General features: G+C 42.7%; 1 protein-coding gene across 2 annotated transcripts in view; it reads left to right on the forward strand.

Annotated features, from left to right (window-relative positions):
• Window positions 1–12,506: 12,506 nt before the first annotated feature.
• LOC118511996 (potassium voltage-gated channel subfamily H member 8) overlaps window positions 12,507–25,059 on the forward strand; it is a 58,566-nt gene continuing 46,013 nt past the window's right edge. For both annotated transcript variants that reach the window (XM_036055735.1, XM_036055737.1), the window contains exons 1-2: window positions 12,507–12,809; window positions 14,829–15,148. The gene's annotated coding sequence lies outside the window, so the exon portion shown is untranslated. The remainder of the gene's footprint in view (window positions 12,810–14,828; window positions 15,149–25,059) is intronic.

A 25,059-nucleotide genomic window follows, 5' to 3' on the forward strand; every position in this document is an offset into this window, starting at 1 on the left:
TTATTCTACTTGGCTTGAAGAACCTTAAGAGGGAATGGTTTGGATGGGAATCGATATTCAGCTCTGCCATGTGAAGTCCGCCGTCGCCATCGCCTCGACCTTCAGTCCGAGATAAATACTATTAACGCTTTTGACATATATTTTATTTCTTTTTAACTCAATTATGCCTAAACCCTATACTCCAACAATGCGATTCTATACATTTGTCCAAAGAGAAAAAAAGGCTACGTGTATGTTGCTCGTTGAATGGAAAAGAGTTACGCGCAACGAGGGGGTTACCTTTTCTTAAAAATATCTTTCTTTTCTGAAATTACTGTGAAACGTGCCACAAAATTTATCGAAAATACTTGCTTCACATACGCATGTAAATGTTTATCCAGGACGTTATGCTTATCCTATGCTGTGGATGGTTTTGTTGATATTTATGTTCCAAAAATAACTCACACGGTTGCGGTAAGGAAAGGTCATGTATCTTTAACGTGTGAGAAAAGTTATTGTACATACTTTTCAAACGAGCGTTTTGCCCGTAACGAACAATTTGCGCCAAAAGTAATCCCTTTAAAACTGTTTAAACTCTCTACACCTAAAGGTAAGGTGGAATCAAACAACCCGTTAGGATCGTCTTGTAAGCATGTTATGAAAAGAGGGTTTATAGTAGGAAAGACTTTAAAGAGATGTTTTCTGTTTTGCTAGAGAAGGGCAATATAAAATATATAATATATATAATCGAATATATAATCGAATTATAAAAAACTAACTTCGAAACAGGACAATTTTTGTTGGAATCTTCCGGGCACGATGCTAAGTGGTAGTAGCTTGACTGCAGTAAAAGATGAAACGACCGTCATTCTAACAACTCATCCATTGTCCTTCCACACATTTTCTTCTTCTTTGGCCATTATAACCTCGAAATGTTTTAGCCTGTCATTTCTTGCTTCCCTTCACTTGATTTTACCCGTAGCTGAGCAGCAGTTCTGTGAACGAGGAAGCAGACTGGATGAAATTTGAACCCCAGTCCGTGTGAAGACCGGCGCCGCTGTCGCCTCTACCATGAGATCACTCCACTCATATGGGTCCGGAAATCCATCTAAGTAAACAGACCTCTTGAACACTGCTAAGAGGAATTCATCAGTTTTTGAAGTTGTCCATGTCTCAGAGACCATTGTGAGTACTGGGAATATAAATGTTCTCTACAGTCTCAGCTTCGTCAATCCTGATAGGTATTTTGAGTGGTGAAGTTACCTCAGGTTGCAGTACAACCAGCTGGCAGCCAGTACCCTTGCGCGTCCATGTTGTCGGTGCTGACTTATGACCCCAGATTGGTGAAGGCTTGGGCGACTTCAAAAGTGTGGTCACCTAGTGTCAAATATGTTGGTCTGTAGGGCCGCAGGAAGTGCAACCATCAACCACCATTGGGCTTTCGCCTTGTTCATCTCCAACCCGAGGTTTAGTGCCTCACGTTCGATCCTATGCTCGAGCTTCTGCTACGATGGAGAACCTCATCCCAATGGCATCAGTTTATGCTTCCATCTCTGACTCATGGACGGCTCTCTCTAGCATCAGACTAAAAAAAAAAGAAGACAAGCAAGCACATCTCGCTGGCGCAGTCTCTTGGTGGAAGCAAAGGGCCCTGAGAGTTTTCCATCCACCTTCACCTGGCATGTAATGTTGGCTATTGCCTCTCTTACAAGACTAGTAAGCTTGGCCGGGATCCCAAAAGATCTCATTGCGTTGTATAGCTTTACTCTGGATTACCAGTCATATGTGGCGTTAAAATCGATAAAGAGCCATGTACCAAACGAATAGAGATATGAATGTCCAGTTGGCACATGTATTCCCTGGACCAGGATTCATGAGGGAACATCAGTACTCCATAACATACATAACTCGTTCGATTTTGTAGCTACCGGCCATTTTCCCCGTTGAGTGCGATAAGTTAACCTTTTCCTCGGATAATTCACGCCCTAGTGAAGGCGCATTGCGCTGCCAGCGACACCTTTGCGGAGGTTAAATTTGGTTTCAGAAGGTTGCATTCTGCAGCTCATCAACTGCAACGTGTGCTGGCATAGTTGATGCCGCCAAGTGGCAGGGTAACGCATTTGACCGTGTCTGGTATGATGAGCTCCTGCATAAAATCCGGGTTCAAAGTCCCCATGGCTATCTGGTTAAGATAATACAGAACTATCATTTATCAGCGCACGCCGGACGTTCAGATGGGTTCAGTTCGATCTGATCCATTTCCGAACTGTTGCGAACGCGACAAAATAAAATTGAGCTTAACTAACGGCATGCAAGAGTTAGATGAAAAAAATATAAATGACTGAATATCTTTCGTTTAGGATAAATTCTCACCGGAAAATATTAGCTTAGGAAAACATTAGTAATATTAGTGAGGAAAACGAAAGTATGGTGCGTTATTGGAAATATCAGAAGGGGGACAATGTCTGGATATAAGAATCATAAATAAACTCAAGCCATGTAATAAAAACGAAAGTGAAGAACATGGGCCATAAAGGGCTAGCACTAGAACACAACGCATACATTGTCATTGCGCGATTAGTTTCACGAAAATACGACCAACTCGAAGATCAAGGCACGGTCGTAGGGCAGTGAAGGAAAGACCAATTTGACGAATAGAATAAACGACGCACAGGCAATAGGCAATAGGAAAATAGGCATACGCATCTGAACCACAGATGCACCCGTGGTCATAAAACGATAGGGTAACAATCGCCAGACATTGTAACATTACAGACCTCCTACACTAGCCGACGCCTGTCAGGGGTCAAACGCATCAGCATACCGAGTTAGGATAAAGGAGATCGATGTAATGCTATTTCATGTTCTTTTTCCCACAGAATTTTAGTATATAAGACAGGATTTTTTGAGAATAAAATTGACTTGTAATCCAAACCTCAACGAAGAAGCTTGTGTTTCATTGCTTGGGTATCCATACAGAATCGGGAAAGTTTCACCTTTGCCTTCCCTCCGGATGTTGGTCCCGCACTTTGGTGTTGGTGTGGTCGGAAGAATTAGGCGAAATCAAGCCAAGCAAGAACCACGGTTAGATACTTCTCCTGGTTATCCAGGAAAAAAGGTTAATCGTCTGATCGAGCTACGGCATTCCCGTTGTCCACGCCGAGTTAGTGAAGTGCGAGTCCGCCGCTAAAAACTTCTCGTGGTTATCCAGGAAAAAAGGTTAGCCGCCTGATTCAAGCAACTCTGACAAAGCCAGGAATCTACGCGAAGATCTCCGAATCGACCATTCCTTCGCGTGGTCGGTTCAACAATGGTTCGTTATCGAATTAACACGAACTGTGCCGGAGTGCCCCAGGGATGTGTTCTTGGACCCCTACTGTATAACTGCTTCACAGCAGGCGCCTCTTCTCTGTTTACTATACGCTGATGATACTGCTATCCTGTACACAAATCGCTACAAATTTCTGGAAGAGGTTTGCAAAGGGGTACTGAATGCTTACACTCAAAATTTCTCCGAGTGCGAAATTATGGCGAACAATACTAAGACTGAGATTGTATTTCCTTACAAGTTCGGAATGCGTTCGACCACAATCGAGCGCAGGGTCGTTAAACTGCAAAAACTTTACACTCTCATCCCTTAGTTTGACTACGTAAAATGACTAGGAGCAGTAATCGATCGCAAACTCTCCTTCAAAACCCATATTCAACATCTTCCGGCGGTAGATGCGATAGCAGCGCCGGTCTTCACACGGCAGGACCTGGATTTAAATCTCATCTTGATCGTTCCCCCGTAGTGAGGACTGACTATTGAACTATGCGGTATCAATAAGTCTAGTAAGCTAGAAATGGCAGGCTGACCTTAGAGGTCGTTAGGCTAAGAAAGAAGAAGAAGAAGACTTAAAGTATTCGGATACTTGTCCAAGTTGTATTGGGAATAAACTGACTGTGTATAGTAGTGTCACCGGCACTGATGTACGGCTGTAATGCATGAGGACGATGCTCCGTACGTGATATGTTGGCAGTACAAATGATTCAAAATAGGTTCCTTAAGATGATCCTGAACATACAACATACAACAAGTATCTCTATGATGGAAGAAAAGGTTTGACTGTGTTACTTTATGGTAACGACGCGGTTGTTGGAGGACGGCACGCGCGCCTATTGTCAGCTTGTGCTACCGGCCGCGAGGGGACGAAATCGGCGGACGGACCCGTAGCGAAGGATGACGTGGTCTGGCTTAACGATCGATAGAACGAGCAAAGGATCTTTCTTTTTGATCTTGACCAGCATGCCAAGCGGACGAATTTTTAGTTTCGTAGAATAAAGTATACTAAAGAATCCACTCGCCCTTTTTATTGCTGGTCAGGCGTTGCAATTCGCAACAGGCTGACTACGCACAAACTCAAGAAATTGTGCCCAACATCCAGCCACTCAATCATACAAAACATGTTCGTGTGAGTGCTAAACCAGTTTTTGTATGTCCAGTGTATTGTGCCTGTCGTCGGATTTTTTAAACTTTATATTTAGCATTCTGACAAAACTTTGGATAAAAAATGTCTCTTACTATAAGGATTCCTAAATATCCATTAGAGGCTTTTTCGTCGCGAGATCCCTTCCATTGAGGAGTGATGATATGAGAAAATGTTAAGAGCTTTGGGAGACAAGGTTCCTTGGACATGGTCCCTAGACCAGTTACTGTATAATAAAATTGTTACAATACAAAAAACCGAACGCATTAGCGAGAAAACGCGGGCAATTTGGATAGCCGTATGTGATTCATATAAACCTCTTTTGCGCATTAGATTTGCTTTTGCGAAAATGATATCAACCAACAATCCTTAGTTCCGCGCTCTTGCTCATAATTGATCTTTCATGATGTGATTATTAGAGATAATTGTCTCAACGAATTGCTACATTGCAGTTAATCTTCGTGTTTATTATCCGTCCTAATGGAGTTATCAGGAGGGTTATTAACGGCCAGGAACATCCTTGGTGTCGTTGATGATTTTAATGCTTTTTTTACCTCTTTCTACCACTAATCTCTAGATCTCTAGTTGTGGCTGTTTGGGAACCACTAAGTACCACAATAAACATAATACACGAACCGCGAACTTGGACATCATGATGACAGGCGGTTGTTGGAGTTTGCGGTTGATATTATATGCTATAGACTTACCACTCATAAAAAACTGCCAATAAGTTATTTATTATGCATATTATTGCATCTTTTTACTATACTTATGTAAACTATTTTTACATGATAAATAACCATTTCAACGACATCATGCAAACATTTATTTTTAAATATCTAAGCATTTGTTTTATATTTAAATCAATAAGCACTAAATTCATCTCGGTTGCATAATCTTTTTGTGCCACATTTTTACTCAAAAATAAAACGAAAATGCGACAGCAAGAAATGAGACAACAACCGTCACGCGTTTGGTGGCTAATTAGCGTGGCCACCGGAAGTTGGTTAAATTATTCATCTTGAGTGCCGTTGAACTAGCAGCTAGCCGTCCAAAAGTGTGGAAGACGCTAGCAGGCAGCGGGTGGGAAGACAGATTCGAGGAAAATCAAATCCTCATCACGAAACTCAGGCAAACGTCAGGCGCCCGGCGAATATCAAAATTGTTCCTTCCGTACCTGGGCCTCCTGCTGTTGAACCAACCGACCGAGCGAAAATCCCTCCGACACACACACAGGCAGAAGCGGAAAGAAAGCCGAAGGAGTAGAAAAAGAAAACGCCGGCCAGAAATAATAATCGCACAAACAACGGCGATAAATATGGTGTCGATTTTTCTCACTCGTAATTTTCCCGTCACTCCGTACCGCTCCTCCGTCCGCTCCATCGCCGGTTCCGGTTGCCCCGGGTAATGTGCCGTGGCGGCACCCGACATAAAAGCCGATCTAATTCATGACTCATTAGCCTCATGGTTAGGATTTGTTGGCAAAACGGAAGGCAAATTGATGAGCAATCATATATATAAAACGGGGGTCCTCACCTTTGGCCACCCGCCCGCCCAGTCTCCCCGAGCTAAGCAATGGCGCCGATCAGGGCTGGCCCCAACGAGAGGGAGAGGAGCCGGGGAGTGAAAGGAGTGAGCACTGATCGATTGAACAAACGGCACCGACACGATGTGAGCAGCCACAGGTCGACCACCAGTTGCAAAGCGCCAATCGAAAGATGCATACCGATGGAGTAATGCGCCACACCAGCGGAAGTGAGCAATGGCGGCATTGGCAGGAGTAGCATCAGGAGCAGCAGCTGGCGGAGTGTGAACGGAGTGAGTAGCGAAAGGTGGAAATATTTTTGGAGCTCTCTCCCACTCTCTCTCTCTCTCTCGCCCGCACTTATCAACAGGTTAATGGCGTACCTAGTGCCGGTAAAATTGGCCAGATTGAAAAATACGGATGGGAAATGGCGGACAGAGGCAGAAGGGCATGCCGACATGGGCCGTAATGTATGTTTTATTTCATCCAGCATTGTTTTGCACGCATTTTCCACGCGGTAGCTATTGTTGGGAAGCTGTTGGAGGAAATGGGTTGGATTCTGTGTAACCATGCTCTTGACTTTTGGGTTGCCCAATGGGAAACGCCGGTCGTTCGAGCGTAATGTTCTAGAAGCGCTTGTAAACGCACTGTTTCGCGGACGACGACGACGACTACAAAAACGGCCGAGGGATTCGTTTATTTCGATAGCACGATAAAAACACTAAAAAAGTCACTTATGCGTACGGCGCCTGTATGAAGTCAATTGCCGGATGGTAATTGTTTGAGGCAAACGGTTTAATTGGGTTGTTTGATTTGCTCGCTCCTGGTACTAGCATGTAAATAACAAGTTTTTCGGGGGGAAATTAGCTACCCACCGGGAAGCACTTTATAGCCGCGCAGTGTGCGTTTTGTTTGTGGAGGGCTTTTTCAATGTTCGTCAGGCTTTGAAGGATGGAGTCGTTGTAAGCTATGATGCATTTGTACGAGACTTATATTAATCATACAGACTTGGAGAGTCTCCCTTGATTTATTTCAACCGTGATGTTAAATCGTCTGATATTATTGAGCTCTGGCTCATGCTCCCAGGGGAAATGTTCCCAGTATTTCCTGCGCTTTACCCCGAAACATTAAACATTTAAGCTTATTTCAAGGTTAAAGTAACTTTCGTTTGAAATTACTGCAGCATTTAGTATCGGCAATCGAGCAGCAGCGAGGGCAAAGTAAATCGTTTGCTACCTTTTTTCCACGGTCTCGGCTACCCATTGCTCGGCCGGCATGATTCTTATCACTTAAATTGAATAGCATTTGTGTGGAGGGAAGCCTACGATAACGGCTATCGATTGTTATATATCGTAACAGATATATCGCACTGTGCGTGCCCTTGAGCGGCGGATGGATATTGATTCTCGGGATATTGCACTATATTGTGAGGCACCAATCGATGAAATTGCGTCAAAAGCGATTTGAATCATCGTTTGTAGTAAACAAAAAACAGATCGTAAGCAATACAGCAATAGCTCACTTTTTGTGTAGAAAATCTACGCGATTTACGCTTAAATTTAAGGATTTGAAATTTGTTTTAGGGAATTATTTATTGAATGAGGTAGAATAAGAACATTTTTCTTACTTTTATTAGATATGATCATTGTAAACCATGGTTAAGAGACCCAACACATCTAAACTTTCTGATGCACCTATGAATGTGTTCGTTCAGAAATTGCTGTGTTAGAATCGAAATCGTAAAAATACATTGCGGGCTAAAGAATACTCAGATTTCAATATGCTCAATGTTCATACTAATTCGGTAATGCTCCACATACATACTGAAGTTTAAAAATATAGGAAGAATATGCCAAAAACAATACCCAATTGTAAGTTGTCAAACTTCACCTTACTTATAACTACAGATTATGCTACACCTAACTTAGAAAATTCCCTAATTTTACAATAATTCTTTTAACGATGTATCCCATGTTGTGTCTCATGCCGCATGAGAGCTAACGAAGGAAGCGGTAGAATTCGTCCATTGCATCGAGCTCGATGTCTTTATAACCCTTGTTGTCAACATTATGAATTATGTTATGGCAAATAAAGTGCCTCAAACAGAAATCCGGAAACCTTAACATCGTGCAATTGCTGGACTTTGAAGACTTTTTTTAGCCTAGAACTGGATTTCAGCCTTTTTTGGGGCTTTGCGATCATCTTTGCATACACCTTTCAATTAACCACTTACAAAAAAATAAAATTGTAAATCGGTTTGCCAAATGGCCGAAATGGACAAAATAGTGAAGAAATGTCGCTGATAATTACAAACCAAACGGAAATCAAGACAGTTGCGTTTTTATGGAAATTATTTTTATTTAACCGCTCAAAATGGTTTAGTTTGTTTTAGCTTCTAATATAAATTAAAGTAGTTTTGAAATAATGTGTGCACATTTTTAATTAATACCGTGGCCAAACGTGCCTCACTTAGGTTTAACTATGAGGACTGTCCAGCTTTAAGTTAAGAAAATTGTCCTCAAAGTCCAGCAATTGTTCGATTTCAAGGGTTCCTGGAGAAAATAATTTAATTTTTTTTTATTGTCCTACCTTGTTTGGCCGCCTGGCAAAACCGTCAGAATGGCAAAAAGTTAATGAAAATCGTTTTCCTGATTAATCTATTCACATCTTACTTTTCTCACGATCTTTAATTCTCTCCCTCTCTCTCTTTTTGGCCAAACGATCTTTTAGGTCATACCAGCCATTTCTGGTTTACTAGACTTGAGCGCCACGGTGGCAGATGTGACAGCAGCGAAGGTCTTCACACGAAAGAATCGGGGTTTAAATCCCATCTGGGTCGTTGCCCCATAGTGAGGACTTGATTATCCAACTATGCGGTATCATTAAGTCAAGTAAACCAGAAATGGCAGGCATGACCTTAAGAGGGCGTTTGGCCAAGAAGACGAAGAAGATACTCATCTCACTAAATTTTGTGTTTGTTTGTGTTATGGTGCAACCAGGCTCGATAGATCTGTCACGGGAACTCACCGGTGACATGCAACGGTTACCGGTTGATGTGTTAGTGCGATCTACCGAGAGGTCAGCGAACGAGCGTGAGCGTCCTAGTGAAAGATTGAGTAATCAGATTCGTCCTAGCGTCCAAGCGGTTATCTCTGCCTGATTCGATGTATGTGCTGCGTCCATGCGTTTGATGTTTTATTGGCGTGAAATGTTTACGTTTAAAAGTTCGATGTTATAAATATAAGTCCGTTTGAAAATATATAAAACAAACATGGAAGTTTATATATTTTAACTTATTTTATATTGTTTAACTATGGTACATGTGTACAACTTGTAACGTTCCACTTTCAAACACGTGGATCTGTTTAATCATATTTTTTACAGGCACAAGAGGTGTTTTCTTAAAGTTTCTGGCTGCCTTGACTTAACTTTACCCGGAGTGGAATAGTCAGTCCAATGTACCGCGTTGGCCACCGTATCGTAGTTAATGAAAAACGAATTTTAAAGTTATTGTGTTCTTAACCTAAAACGACGTGCAGAAATTCAGGTACGTCGAAACGATGATCGAAGTTTTGTGATCGATTAAAAATCCTCATTGGAGTTTTTCATGTAGCAAAATTAATGTAATTAATTTACTTTAGGGGAAAATTTATGCCACTGCCCACAGTTCCGATATTTAATACTCGGAGAATACTCTGATTGCCAATCGACTACCGATCGGACTGTGTTGTGTTCAGGATTCATTTTGAACACTCACTGAATTTGTATTCAATAGCGAACAATTTACAAGCTAGTAAATAGCGAGTATATTTAGTATATTATAGTATAGTACAACATATTTTCTCGGATACTTATAGAAAATTACCGTGTGACCAACAACTTCTCTTAGAAATTTATGTCAACCAGCTGGAGGAATCTATTCAATATCCTGTATTTCGAGCTGAATAACGAGAAGCAACTAAAGGAGTTTTATGAAGCTACAGAAATTACACAAATACTGATCATACACCTGACAAGTCATTGACATGATTTATTTAGGCACCATTTAGGCACTTGACAGCATGGAACTGCCTAACTTTAGGTATTTCATCGACTTTTAAAACCGGAACAGAAAATAGGGATCTCTTACTTGGTATCTAGATTTCTAATAGTAAAATGATTGATCTGTTTTTAGACAGAAATCATTTAAATGATGTAATAAAATATGCGGCTTGATAGTTTCACAATAACTCCTGTGTTGTTGGTCCGTACATGTTGAACAAGTTTGAACAAGCAAAAGATTCTCGCAACTCTATGTGCAGTACGATCGGGCGGAAAATGAAATTTTCCTGAAAATGCTTTGCATGAAACGTCATATCTGCCCATAGTCAAGTTTTCCTTCCAGCCAACATGGGCAACGAAGTCGTGGCTGTCTATCATGGCTTGAAGCTGTAGTGATGTAAATGGTATGTTCGCCGGTAAAACCGAGCTAAACGTTTGACAGACGACGGCAACGCAGTTTAAAGTTTACGCGGGTTTTAAAGTTTTATCAAGAGCAGTCCAAGCGATTTCTTTAGCGGATTATCATCACCGAACGTATGTACGTAAAAAGGTACAACTTTTTGTCAAATCGTTTAAACTTTACTTCTGTTAGGTTTCGCTGAATTTTGTTGCCGGCCAACTACATGGTTGGTTGGTTAGTTTAAAGAAAGCTTGATCCATCGCACCTCATTCGTCTCTATTTCTGATGCATCACTATCATTTTACCTATTTTACCATCACTACTCTCATAATACTCTGCATTATTTACAATATCATTTACATTCCTTTTGATTAAGAAAAATAGGATAATGGTCTTACAATCTCCTGAATGAATATTATCTGCACATCACCGTTGCAAAGACACATTCTACAGTCAATTACATCTCCACCATAAACAACTCGCAACTCGAGTTCTGTAGAAATCCTAAAGCAACATTCTTTAAAGCAAATAACAACAACAAAAAAACTGAAAAAGCTGCCCAAGACGGCAGACAAATAGTTTAGCCCAAGTCCTACAGTATATCCTTGTTCCCACGCCTGCCGATTGGGTCGTTGGATGTTGTTGCCGCTACGCCATACACAGCGGCACTATTTGCTTAGGATCAATCACACACACACACACACACACACTTTCTCGCTGGTTGGTAGTTTCATAATCTGATCAAATATTCGCTCTATCGCCCAGCGCTGGACCTCATTTCCTCGAATACGGGGCAAGTACCATTTTCTTGCTGCTTAAACATTAAAAAACCTCCTATACTTGTGATAAGTTTTGTGAAAGCGAGAAGCAAACGCGGCCGTTTGCGATTAAAGGATTATTTGACCAGAACTAAATATCGGTCCAGAACTAACATGTCCAGGTGACGGCTTGGAATTCGAAATGAACGTGCCTGAAATGCATTAACGTAACGTTGCGTAAAAACGAAAAAGGTTTCATTATGGAAGCGTAAATTTGCCCGATTCCGTCCTGGGAATGATAAACTCCCCATCGCCCCCATGAGTGAGTGTGTGTGTATCTGAAAAGCACCGTGTGCTTCCATTTCCTATCGTCATTGCCTGGGTCACCCAATCCAACCCCTACTCCCCATCCCTCCTCATTGTTTGTCCTAACTTGGCAATGGCAATGTTTTGTTTGTTTGCATTCGCGAGGTGCTTTTGTTTTGCAATTCCAAATGATGGGTTCCCCGGGTAGATCCCATCCCATCTACCGGGGCAATGTTTTAATCGATGCTTCAAATCTCTGACTTTTTCTAACACGAAGAACTCGTTCGCGCCAGGAATGAAGGTCACAAAATGCATGGGTGGCAGTTGGTAGTCGACGGTTATCAGGCAGGTGGCCCCCTTCGTAGTGTGCAAGCATTTGGCAAACAGAGGCGACAGCAGCTATCAGGTCGGTCTTTTATCAGGTAGAGTGATTTTCGGAGCAGTTCAACGGATTTTCCCTATCTTTCCACCGTGGTGAGAAAAGCCAACCGCATGCCAACCGTCGTGATTCTCCGGGGATCGGTGTGTCGCTGAATCATCATGCCCCGGTTGGTGTGAAACTCGTTGGAACTGAAACAAGCTTCCCAGCTTCCCGACGACGACGAACCCATGGAACCGTTCGCATCTGGCGCTTCCGGCCATCCGGCATAGAATCCTTGCCCATGTGCTGTTTGCAAAAACCGTCTTCCTCCGGGAAGCTCCCGACTGTGGCTGACTGGTATGTTGGTGCTGTGCAGTGTAGCGAAAGACGTTCCCGAAATCCGGGAAGTAGACCAATCTCCGTCGAGTCTCCGAGTGCTGGAAGCGACCGAGCCACAACCGAGCGAATTCATCCGGCAGTTCCGCACGCGGACTGCCAACTGTTCGGCAGTCCGGCCGGACGCAACTGGAGCGTTCAGCTTGCCGACCGGTTGCGTTGCGCATGTGCCGCCAGAGCAGTTTGGCGAACGAGGCAACCCGAACCCGAACGTGCTTGGAAGCCATACTCTTGCCCAGGGCAACAGTTTGTTGGATCGGTTCATTCCGCGCTGATCCAATCGTTGGTCCGGTTCCGTCACTCGGTCTCGCTCGCTGCGCCAGTTGCCGTGCTCGTTGCAGTCAGGCTGGGATTCTAGCGGGGATTCACCAGACCAGTGAGACATCTGGTCACATGTAGCCACGGCCGTAGCCTGGGACACACAGGCTGTTGTAACGTCGCGCCGCCGAGTGCTCCTGGTCGTCCCCCACGTCAATTACGTCCCCGGGGAACGTCGTCGCCTGCCGTCTCCGTAGTCCGTACGCCTCTGAGTCTGGGTTTCTCAGCTTCCCGCCGAAGGAGCAAACCGCCAAAGGTTAGTGGATAATGTGCCGCGCGCAAGCAGTGAACCGGCGCTGGTGGTGCGGTGGTGGCGAAGGAATTGAATATCCCAGACCACGACGAGAAGCCATGTGGCTTTTCTAATGAAGTTTGTTTAGCGTTTGTGAATGAGTGAGTGCGTAACTGTGTGTGTGTGTTTTTCGGTGCTCGTTTATGGAGGAAGTCTAACAACTGTCACCACACGCGTGCACACACACACACACACACACTTAGTGTTGGTGAACCTTTGCGTTGGAATTGGCGAGCATTCCCAGTAGGGCACGTGCGAGATGCTGGGCGATTCGGTGCGATTAATTCCGGGATTCCAAGCAAAGCTTCTTCTGCCTCCTAAGCTTCAGTGGCAACAAAGTGAAGCTTTGCAACAGTTTCGAATTCCCCGATGCTCCTCCTGCTAGAATTGGATTTTTCGGATCGCGTTGTGTGTTCTGGGCCAGTCTGGTTCTTTTGAAATGCTTCACGAGTTTTGTACGTTATTGGTGTGCTTTAAAGGAACCCGTCGTCCAAGTGCAAAAAGTGTGCAGCTGACGCAGTTCTTGAGCTAGCAGTTCCCGGTTCGAGTTCCACCAGTGAGCAGGACCTGCATGGTGCACCGTGTGAATAATCGTTTTTGGCGCAATTTGATGTGGTGCAGTGAAACAATATAGCATCCCATCAACCCAGCCAAAGACTCTCCGAGCTCCGACTGTCCGTGGCTCTTCTTTGGATAATAGGAAAAACGTTGCATGCCATCCATTTGGGTGCACAGCGCCAATGCAAAGCTCGTCTTGTTCGGCTTGTTGCTTGTCGTCGTGTAGGCTCAACGAAGACACAAGAATGATGATGATGATGTTGCTTGACTTCTTCTTCACTCCGGCACTTGCTTCCCCGTTGTAGTGCTTTAACTAGGAAGAAAAGCGCGTCCCTAGCGTTCAACCACCTAGCGGAAGAGCGAAGGAAAAAAATGAAGGGTTGTATTATGAAAAGCAAAGTCGGCTCGCTATGGGCACAACAAGACTATGCACGAGAAAATCCACCCCCCGCCACGAAGAAGCTGCTGCTAAGGCGAGAAATAAAAGACGGCTATCCCACAATCTGCTGATCCAAATCCACAGTTACCCACGGTGCTTTTCAGTATTACTTGGCGCGCGCTTGTGTGTGTGTGTGTGTCTGTTGTTGCTCTCGCTATCTCCAGGTGAGCAGTGAACCGAAAGCGTAAAGCGTGCTAGTGCATTGGGTGGAAGCTGGAACGAGAAGGGTTGAAGGGGGAAGGAGGGGAGAACGGTGGGCGGTTGATGGGGAGGACCGGGTGTTGAGAGTGTTTTAAAATATACATAAGGTGAACTGTTTGCCGTTGGCTGCGTCCTCCATCCTTCTGGATCCTCCCCATCTTCCCAACCGGCAAGGCCAGCTGGAGATGAGCTCTTGTGTGTGTGTGTGTGTGTGTGTGTGTGTGTGAGTGTGCATGGGGGGCGGAAAAGAAAATCAGCTCGAGTATAAATAGTGCAAAAGAAAGTGCCGCCAGCGTACGACCAGGTTGTGTGACTGTGAAATTACACTAGCGTAGGGCGAAGAAGGACGCTCACGGTGAAGGAAATGACAGCTTTTGTCTGTGTGATCGCGTAGTGTGTGTGTTTGTGTGGGTTGGTTTTCCACCTGCAAGCGTCCCCTTTTGCGGATCATTTTCAGTGAAAGCAATTTTTCACTTCATTTCCCTGCTTCATGTCCCTGGGTTTCTCAAGCACTTTTCCTCCAGTTTTTTTGTAATTTTCGCATTACCGTTACCGATCGTTCCGAGTGTGTTCCGGTCGAAGACTTAATCCTTTCAACCACCCCCAGGGAGAGGACTTTAAAAGATCAAAACCGTACGTCCGAGTGGGTGATGGCTACTCGTGGTGGAAAACTGACCTTGCTCCCTCTCTGGCGTTGTGTCGCTGGCGCCAAGTGTTTGTTTCTTTAACCAGCGCGCTCCATTGACATCCTTTCTTCTGTTTGTTATCCTTTCGTCTTCCACCAGCCCCTTTCATTAGAGCGGATCCCCGCGTTCGATCGTGACCGACAGGCACGAAGGAGGTGGTTTCAAGTGAGTGAAGGGAAGAATTCAAATCAATTCAGCGCCGTGTGTCGCCGTGTGCCGTGTTAAACATTAGCATCGCCCACCTCCGACCTGTCCGAGGCGACTTTTATCGGTCGGACGGCATCATTCAGCCGTATCAGCCCTTTCGTGCAAGGATGCAAAGATCCGTGTGATTTCCTGCAGCTTTCCCGCCTCTCGCGCTCTCACGTGACCTTCACCGTCCCCCGATCCCTCGCAGCAGGTGGAGAAACGCACACAAGGTGAGTGACAATTTTCTGATTGACTTCTCCATTTACTTACCCGAGCGGACTCATCACTTCGATTCCTCGGCGTTTTTTTTTGTTGAGATCTATCGCCCATTCCGTTGTCTCGTCTTGGTTGCGATGTTCCTTCGTCCTTCGTAGCCAGAAAGGCTAATGCTCGTTAGATCGGTTGATTTTGCTGGGTTCCGGATTGCTCCCGAGTGAAGCAGGACAGAAGACATGTTTTGGAGGGGAAAGAGAAAGAGAGAGAGAAGAGGAAAAATAGCACCCGGTACACATTGCTAGGGACACAGGTCCATTTGGCAATATTTTTCTCGAACCCTGCTTGAAATCCGTTGTAATCCAGTTTTAATGGACCAACAACTTTTATGGACCCAAACGAAAAGCAAAGGGCCGTGCTTTGCCGTGATCACATGCTATCGGGAGCCTGGACGTAGAGGGTGAACTGTTTTTTTTTTTTGGTACACCGGACGGGAAAAAACAAATCTAGAGACTTAAAAACAAATGGCAAAGAAAGAAAGAAATAAAAACTACACCAAACCTGCTTCGTACAGACGGAATGAAATGGGCAGTCAACATCAGATTTTTTGTCTGGCGGATTGAATTCCTTATTTGTTGTGCTGCCCTTCGCTTTTGGAATAGGAATAGGAGAGGATTGTGTTTTTGTTTTCGTGATTCGCATTTGACCTGTTATTGATTGGCACTGTGGCAGTAGATTCAATAGACAGTAATTTAGGCTTTTGTTCTTCCTTTGATATTAAATTTATGAAGAACATGTAATGAATGTTTAACAAGTATGCAAAATATAAACTTGTTTAGTAAAGTATGAACTATTTTATTAACCTACATTAGCTTTGCATGTTTAAGCCCAACACAGCCAAACGAAAATTATGAATGTAAAATGTAGAAAAGTCAATAAACGGTACCTGGCAGTCAGAATGCGCCGATCCCGGGGGTGATACAGGTTGGCGTTGTGATTAGGAGTGTGTTCCACTTCTTGATTCAAATAGCGGAAGCGACTCCCCCAATTGAAGTGAAGCTTACGGAACGAATCGAAATGAGTTTTTCGTTCAACACATCGCTCACCGACGCACGGTGGGCACTGCAGGGCACAAATAGCGGACAAACATATCTGAAATTTATTATATCAAAGCCTTCCTGAAATTCCTTACAAGAGAGCGCCTTGATTGAACGTTGTATGGTTTATTTGATTTATTTTAATATTTATTAAAAATCGAAAAAAAAAACGCTTGGTTACCATTACACTTTTCACATAAACTGGTTAAATCCGTTATGACGTTACGACGTTAAAAACATTGTGTCTGAAAGCTTTCTTAATTCTTCCATGGTTGATGCTTCGGAATGAAACTGTTTCGAATAAATTATACGAAAATTAACAATCACCCGACAAAATGGAATATTTAATATAAAATGCTATTCGAGTTCAGAAAGTGCAGTTTAAGTATAAAGTTGAGTTTATTTCAAATTTAAGAATTTTAGAAATTAGCCAGATTCACAATGGAGACGCCTGGTGTTTTATGATCAATCTTCATCACCTTAAAAGAAAATTCGCCTCATTCTTCCCAAAAAAATATGCAGAGTTAATGAGATGATCTAGTATTTTTTTGCCTTGAAAGATATACGGATAAAATCAGAAAGCTAGAAACGGCAAGCCGAGACCTCTCGAGGTTGTAGTGTCAAGGAAGAAGAGGGAAGCAGAAGAAGGAAGTGGTCAAGATGAAGTTGAAATTGCACTGGACCCTGTTCAAAATGAATTGGACTCTCCATAGGTTGAAGAAGAATCTGCATAGAAATAACTAGAATGTAGAGTTGAAATGCTTGCTGCAATCGTCTCAAATTCCTGATGATAAAAGCTCGCTGGAACCAGGAATAAGAATGTCAAAGACACGATGAGGTTTTAAGTGAGTAGGAATCTCACATCACCCTGGTGGTTCCAGTGTACCTATGTAAGAATACCTCTCTGGTAAAATAATAGGTAGAATGGTATAAATGGCGATTAATATGTTTAATTCCTTCAATATATTTAATCGCCTTATTCCCAGTTGCTGATATGGTTGCGGCTCCTGCCTTTCAAATGACAGAACATGGTATCGAATCTAATCCGGATCGTTTCCCCTTAACAAAGATTGACTGTCAGGTTGCAAGGTATAACTGCTTCAGGTTGTCGGACTACTTCGCATGTCCCTCTGTATGTCCCATCTAGGCCTATTGCGTTCTTCTTTCATAACAATAAAGTTAAGCAAGATCCATGAGGTCTTAAGCCAAGGAAAAGATATTTAAAAAAAAGTTTAGTTTAAATATGTATATACAAGCATTTGTTTGTTTGACAATACGGCATCGGACCGTCATATATAATAAATAAATAAATAAGCATTTGATTGGAATAGATGTTTAAAGAGTTAAACTTTAACAGTACAGTTTTAGTAAAACAGTAAGAAAGCAACAAAAATTCAGAATGATCTCAACGATTTTTCTCTCCAGATAAATGCCCACTGTGCAAGCGGAGGTTCCCCCACTTATTCTGGCTCCGTTGGGCTTATGGGAGATTCGATTTTTCATCACCCTTCAGGCGTCGTAAAACTCACAGTCACAGTCCGTTGGGGGGAAGGCACAGAAGGTACGCTTTGCTACGATCTGCCTTTTAGGGAGTGCGGTTTGACCTACGCACCGTTTGCTGTGATAAAGAATCCTAGGCCGATCATGGGCGGGATAATATTCTGGTGTTGGGCTGGGACTGACTGACTGTGGACGTGATATCGACCTGAGTACGACCAGCATGAAGAGCGTTCGAGGAGACGGTTCCTTCCTTTCCGACAGTCGTTGATGATACCGACCGAAAAAAAAAATGAACGAGGGAAGATGATTTAGATTAGGAAAAGAAGAATCACGGAAAGGCAGAAAAGCTTTTAACCTAAAAGAAAACCCGTTGCGGCTATTCGGTGCTCAGGGACGAAGCCGACTCTTCGCTGCCGTACGGGATATCTTAAGCATAAAGCACGTACCAAGCCGAACCCAGCTGTTGCTGGTAGTGGTCCAACTTTGGTGGATGATTTTCACGACCCTTCACAACCCATCTCCCCCCTTCCCCCTCTTCCCCAAGGAAACACTATGTAATGGCTCGGGAAATCGAGTGACTCTGATCCGGTTTCTACGCAACTTCTACCACACCGAGCTGCGGGTCGACCGCAGCAGAAAAGTTGTTCCATTACAAGAAATTCCAGATCGGCGATAAATTTGATTCGCGGCAAAGTTTCCATCCAACAGGTGGTTCAATATTGCCAAACGGAAAGTTTAAAGTTATATCCCGTTCGTGAGTCGGTTTGCTGTTTTCGCCTGAACTCGGTGTGTGTGTGTTTGGCTTTTTCTTGGAGGGTTTCAGTTTTTTGCACAAGGGGTTTTGATGATATCATTGAATCGATTTAACGAGAACAATTTATACCATTTTTTCGCATTAAAGAAAACTGCTACTCACGATGTGTTTTGAAGTGTATCAAATTTAATCGTGCTTCGGAAAGATGAAATGTTTGCCGGGAAAATTGTTTTTCAATCGTGATTAGACGAGGTTTCGTACCCTTTTTTTATCTTAGCCAAAGTCTCTCTCTTTCTTTGTGTTTTTTTTCTTATAGTCCAATCGCACCAAAAATGGAGATTGATTCGCAAGCTTCTTGCTTGTTAGTTGATTGCAAAAGTTTCTCGTTTGCGATCGAAATTTACGGTCCTGTGTTCCACATTTTCATGGCTGCTTAAGTTGCTTCCAGCGAGTGTGGACGATGCATGCATGCCCGGTGTGCTCAATGCAATACAGCGTGAAGAAGTGCAGAACGTCGAACGAAAGACACCGATTCACGGTACGTTGATTAGCAGCGTGTTCCGGTCACAAGATACGTGCCTCGGACTTTGGAGTTTCTTTCTCAAGCTGCTAGAGCAACCATGTTCAATCTAGATTGAATGAAATATTCGATAATATGGAAGCGATCTCGAACACAAAAACGGGCGCTGCTTGGGTCGGTCGCTCGCAGCGCAAACTTATATTCTATTGAAGCACCACCGGTCCATCTTCCTTTTTCTGCGGTCTGTACACGAACCCAGTCACAGAAGTTTGGAGTTGAGCGTAATAAAACTTTTACCTTGCAACAGCGCTTCGAAGAAGAAGTTGCGATGTATTGGCTCTCGGTTGAGACCCCCGGACCAAATGATGGCAATGGTTGAACGATGCACACGATCAGGAAGAATTGATGTCTGTTATTATGCCAAATGAACGAGCGCAAAGAGGATTGAACAGAACACGAGGAAAAAAAATTAACTCAACCGGGCTGCACACAACCACACGGTATCAGCATCATCATTATCGGTGTCTTTGTAAGTGAAATAGAATTCGGAAAAGTCCGCTACAAATGACGGTCAAAGGGACCCATGATACACATTTGCTACGGTAGCAATAATAACGAGGATAATTTCCATGTTTATTGGTTGATTCCGATGAATAGATGGCTGGTAAATCAATTGAGATTAGGAGCGTTTAAGAGCTCAACAGAAAGCGGCATGTGATTGAACCGATGTCCCTAGAAAGCAGGAAACTTTTTGTGAGGCAGACAAGCCAATCAATCGCTTGTAATTAAACAAGTTTCGCCTAAGGGACTGTTAAATTCTCGTCCAATTACATTGTTTTAATAATAATAAATGATGTTCTGAATTGTACGACTGGAATGAAACGATTCGATCAATAAACGAATCTTGGTGCTTTTTCCATACAGCACCAACTGAAAAATACGAGGCGAGGCCAACAGATTAATTATTTGCGATTTTAGAACGAGCAGCACGCAATATAAAGCTATCAATCATTTAGAGAGTTATCTTTTGGACCCATCGTTCCACCGTACAACAAGACAACTAGCGATCACTGCCTATTGTGCGTTTACCTTAGTTACTACCCCTAGTTGATTTATTTGATGTCCGATATTGTTGAGCTTGAGCCTAAGTAAATTACAAATTTTGAATAATTTTCATGGACACTCATTAATAATGTTTTGCATAAATGAAGCACGACATTTGACTGAAGCTTTGGAAGGAAATTCGATTCGCAAGAGGTGGAAAATTATGTATTCTGTCGGCGATATTTTTATTTGATTTTTTATTTAGTTACTTATCAAGCCCTTCAACAGTCTTGTTCTCGATACCGCTCACGATCTCGCGTCATCATCTGCCAATCCAATATCTCGGCCATTCTGGTGGACCTATCAACGGCATCACTCCATCTTATCTTAGGTCTACCATAGCTTCTCTGTTCATGTGGACGACTTAAGCATACTTTGTGGGCTGAGCCGTTCGGGGTTATTCTTCGTAGAATACAGCTCGTAAAGTACATCATCTGGACATTCATTGGAGGGTTTTTGACAGTTTAGAGTCCATGTCTCAGAGGCGAAAGTGAATTCTTGGACCATTAATGTTATCTACAATCTTAGATCTTCCCGTCGCTACAGCGTAATAAGTTGTTGATGCCTTCTGTAGTCCTAGAAGATACTTAAGGGTGACAGGGTGGCTGGTACTGCGCTCAAACCACTAGGAACCTCTAGGACCGAGGACATGATTACCAGTGTACCCAAGTTTGGCAAGTTATCACTCTGAATGACGTGGACGTGACGGAATTGAAGTTTATTTGGAGAGCCTTAGAGTCCCTTTAAGATCGCCTTGGATCCTACTGCTATATAAGAGGATTATTTCATTTAATCCGAGGTAATTATCCGCCTTTTTAAGCTAGACAAATGAAGAAATATTGACAAACAATGATAAATTCACCAATCAAGTATTATATCATTAGCCAAAAATATCGGATAAGACATGGCTTGTTTTGGGACCTGGGTTAAGTAATGAGATCTTCCGACAATCGATCAGATCGATCGATCATTCAGTTTCTGATGCCTAGTTGAAACTGGATACCTAGAAAGAATTATTGGACAAAACCTTGGTGCTTCTCTCGCCTTTGCGAAGGTTTACCAAAAGCAGAATCTTACAAAGTCGTCTCCTGGTTCCCTTCCTAGAATTAGAACCTTCCTGGTTCCTAAGGGTTCTGAGTTTCTATGATTCTAAAAGAGTAGATGAAAACTGGTCCAGTGAAATCGAGCTCGACTCATCGAACCCATCAATTGCAGTCATTTAGAGCAATATGGACTGCAATTGTATGGATGTATGGATTCCAGAACGGGATTTTTATCCAGATGTTGAATACCTCTGATGGTAGTTCTCTACTTTGCTATGCCGACTAATGCATATCTCCAATGCAAAGATACCCAGCAATAAATATATTACCTGCCAGATTGCAGAAGCATTAAAAACATAAAACCTCTTTCATCATTAAACTGTTTGGAATCCTCTCAAAATAGGGGTAAAAACGCAGCACAGCGCTAAAAATAGACACCAGCGCCGGGATAAATCTCTCAACTACTTCCCGTAAAACTCTTCTGGCAACGGTGGCGTTTCTCGAAAAGGACGGTAGCACCTTTGCGAGTAAGAACGGTCAACTAGAATCGGAAATGAGTGATAAATTGGCTAATGCGATGAAAGCTACCCCGTCGGCGACGCAATAGTTGGAACTGGGGACGTACGGAGATGTACGCCGGGGGGAAAAGTTCAACCGCTGGCTCGGCTGTTCACAGAACCCTCACCCAGCAGCCGGGAGTTGTATCTTTGAGTAGTTAATTTAATTTGCACGGCAAGAAGGAAATGAGTGCCTTCCGCAATACTGCTGCCTTCCTTCTGCACTTGTTCACCTTCGCCAATGTTAAAGCTCCAGCTCGGGCCGTGCAATCTTCACGGTTCTTCCGTGCACCGGTCGCTTTTCAAGCACTGGGAACCGCAGACCGCAGCAGTTCCATCACTCCCGCCACTCCACCGTGCACCCACATCCCGCAACCACAAGAGTCCGAATGGGTTGACTGCTTGCATTGGTTTGCATCTTCACAATCGTACCGCACGACACGGCACGATTGTGAGACCATCAAGAGTAGAAATTTATTCATGGGATTTTGGAGCGAAAAAGATATGCATATTGCAGCAAATATTGAACACGTAGCGCAACGTGACCGAGCGCTGAACATACTTCAGGCTTCCGGAAGTTTCCTCCTCTGTTTTTCGGTTATGACGACAAACACACGGCTGCAGCGAGTACGCTGGCCCACTTGCGACATTGACGATTCTTTTGCTTGGCACAGCATTATTGAGGTTAAGCCGGCTTAATTGAACTTCGAGGCGAGCAGATGGCTATGTTTTTTTTGGTTGCATTTGTGCTTGATTGATGTTGGAATAATATTATGTACGACTGTCAAGTTTGGAAAGGTTTATCTTCTTGTAGACGGAAAATGTACGAGCAAAGTAAGATACAAGTTTCGCATGTAAATGGAAATGGCTTAACGACAACAATTTATGAGCTCTTTGAAACATGATTTTCATGTTTTAGGTTGAGTTTTCATCGCTAGCTGTTTAGTCATTTATTTTAACTGGTTGGACATTTAAGCTAAGGATAAAATTTCATAATGCTCTCGCTATGACAAATTATGATTTATGCATTTTTGCATTGAAATGTTTAAAATAAATTTCGCTCACTTTAGGTTTCCTAGCATTGTGTCATTAAATAAACTTTTATACTTTGTCAAGAAAGGGCTCCAATAAATTACCCTTCATTAGTCGCACTTAGTCATTTGAATTCCCTAGTTGAATACCCTTCTCCCGTATCTGATGATCGACCCAAGAAATATTTTGAAGATTTAAGGCAAGCTTTCTTTGTTTGGAGGAAAATGCTCTAAAACTAGTTTAAATGATCATGATAAGCGTATAATTTGATTTATTATCAATTTGAGGAATAAATCGCCATAGCAAATTGTATTCTAAGCAGTTGAAACCAGTTGGCTCACTGTTCAATACAGTAAGGAATGGAAACATTTTTAAGGGCGCATGATTGCTCTAGTCACAAAACTTATTTTTAGTCAGCTGCTTCGATTCGATTAATCGACTATGAATTAGGCAAGAAGAAAACTCACCTCGAGAGATATCACCAACAATCATACAATTTTGAATGAAAAAACACTGCCTCCAGTTTAGAAGAACAAATATGGCAAAAGAGTAATGACTTACTGCATAGCTCTATATATCTGTGTAAAATACACATTGATGTGATGTTTGTTTGATGTGTTTGAAATCTGTTTGTTTTGAAATCTTGTATTCGCAGTAACAGAATCATTGTGACGATTGGTACCATTAGTTGAACAAGCTAAAGAGGCTTAAAAAACAGAAGTTCTTGGACTTTTTTTACTATTCGGGTTTTGAATTTTATCTAGACGACTATTTTTTTTTTTCCACTGCCTCATTGAGATATTAATTTCATGCACAAAACCTTAAAATATATGCAAAAATTATTGGTTTAAGTCATCGTAGGTCGCAATAGAACGATGGAGGTGCCTGGTAGCTCAGCTCAGCTGCAGAACAGAAAAGAAATATCTTTCACGGTCAGTCTGTATCAATCATTCTATCTATCAACAATTAGTGAAAAAAGAGATAAACTCATCTTATAGCTTATGTCGAATGATTGGAGGCAGAAAAGAGGCTTCGTTTGGAGAAGAATATATATGCTAAAAGGGTAATAATTTAATGGATAGCTCTAAATATCTGCATTAAAAGCACATCTATAAGATATGAACTACGTCGAGAATGATCATGAGCTCACCTAGTTGTAGAAACTTGGAGCCGACTGAAGTCAAATGACTCAAAGTTCTCTATAAATTAACTAGTCAATAAACCTAGCGGAAAAAATCCAAATTTAATTTTTTTAGACGGTTGTTTTTCAAAATGTCTAAAAACATTAGAAGTGGAATGGTGAACATAACAAAGACGCAGACAGCTGAGGAATGGTTCCGATGCACCATAACGTGTGAGCTGAGAAAGGACTAAAAGAATAGTATAATGACGTAGAAATATGGAATAAAAGAGCCGGACTATTAATTTCCCGTGGAAGTAATTCTCCGACAAACAAGGCTTTTGTCATACAACGCCTCATCTCGAGTGACACCAAACACTTTCTTGCTAAGATGACAAACTAGCTGGGCTAACGAACAGTCTGATAGCTATCTTGATGATATATAGCTAAATTTGCTCAATTTTGTGTGTCATACTAGAAGTGCTAGTCCTACTAGTTCTGAGTGGGGCGATTCGGTGGTACAGGCGCCCGTCTTCATACGGCAGCACTGGACTAGACTTAGGACTGACTATCTAAGTACGTGGTATCATTAGATCTATTAAGCCAAAAATGGCAGGCACGACCTAAGAGGTGGTTAGGCCAAGAAGATAAACAGATACAAAACAAAATAGCTGAAGTCATCATGGATCTAAATAGTGCCATGGAGGTGCCTGGTACTTCAGCTCACTACAGTAAGCCATTCAAGCATTCATTTCCTCATGTCTTTGTCATTTTTCTATTCTCTTGTAAAACTTATTCTACAAGGATTTTTATTCGCCATCGCGTAGTCATGAAATGCACTGAAAAGGCGAAAAGAAATGTGGGTAAAATATTTTACCTTGGCAAAAGACCCTCATAGATATACAGGGTGTTCGAGATAAATTTGACAGTTTCTGAGGGAATAGGAAAGGATTTTTTATCAAATTTATGTTAAATATTAAAAAAATAAATCTACAAAGTTTAAATTACCATGTGTGCCGCATTTTTTATTCGAAGTACCCCCCCTCCGCGTCGATGGCCGCCTGCACCCGCTTCTGGAACCGCGCGCAAGCCCGGACAACCATGTCTCTGGGGATGGCCGCAAACACGGCCTTTATTCTGGCCACCAGCTCCGCTTTGGTATTGCACGACGCCCTGTTGGTGTCCCGCTCAACTGTGCCCC

The sequence above is a fragment of the Anopheles stephensi genome, chromosome 3 (assembly GCF_013141755.1).
Source record: "Anopheles stephensi strain Indian chromosome 3, UCI_ANSTEP_V1.0, whole genome shotgun sequence".
Taxonomy (NCBI): Eukaryota; Metazoa; Arthropoda; class Insecta; order Diptera; family Culicidae; genus Anopheles; species Anopheles stephensi.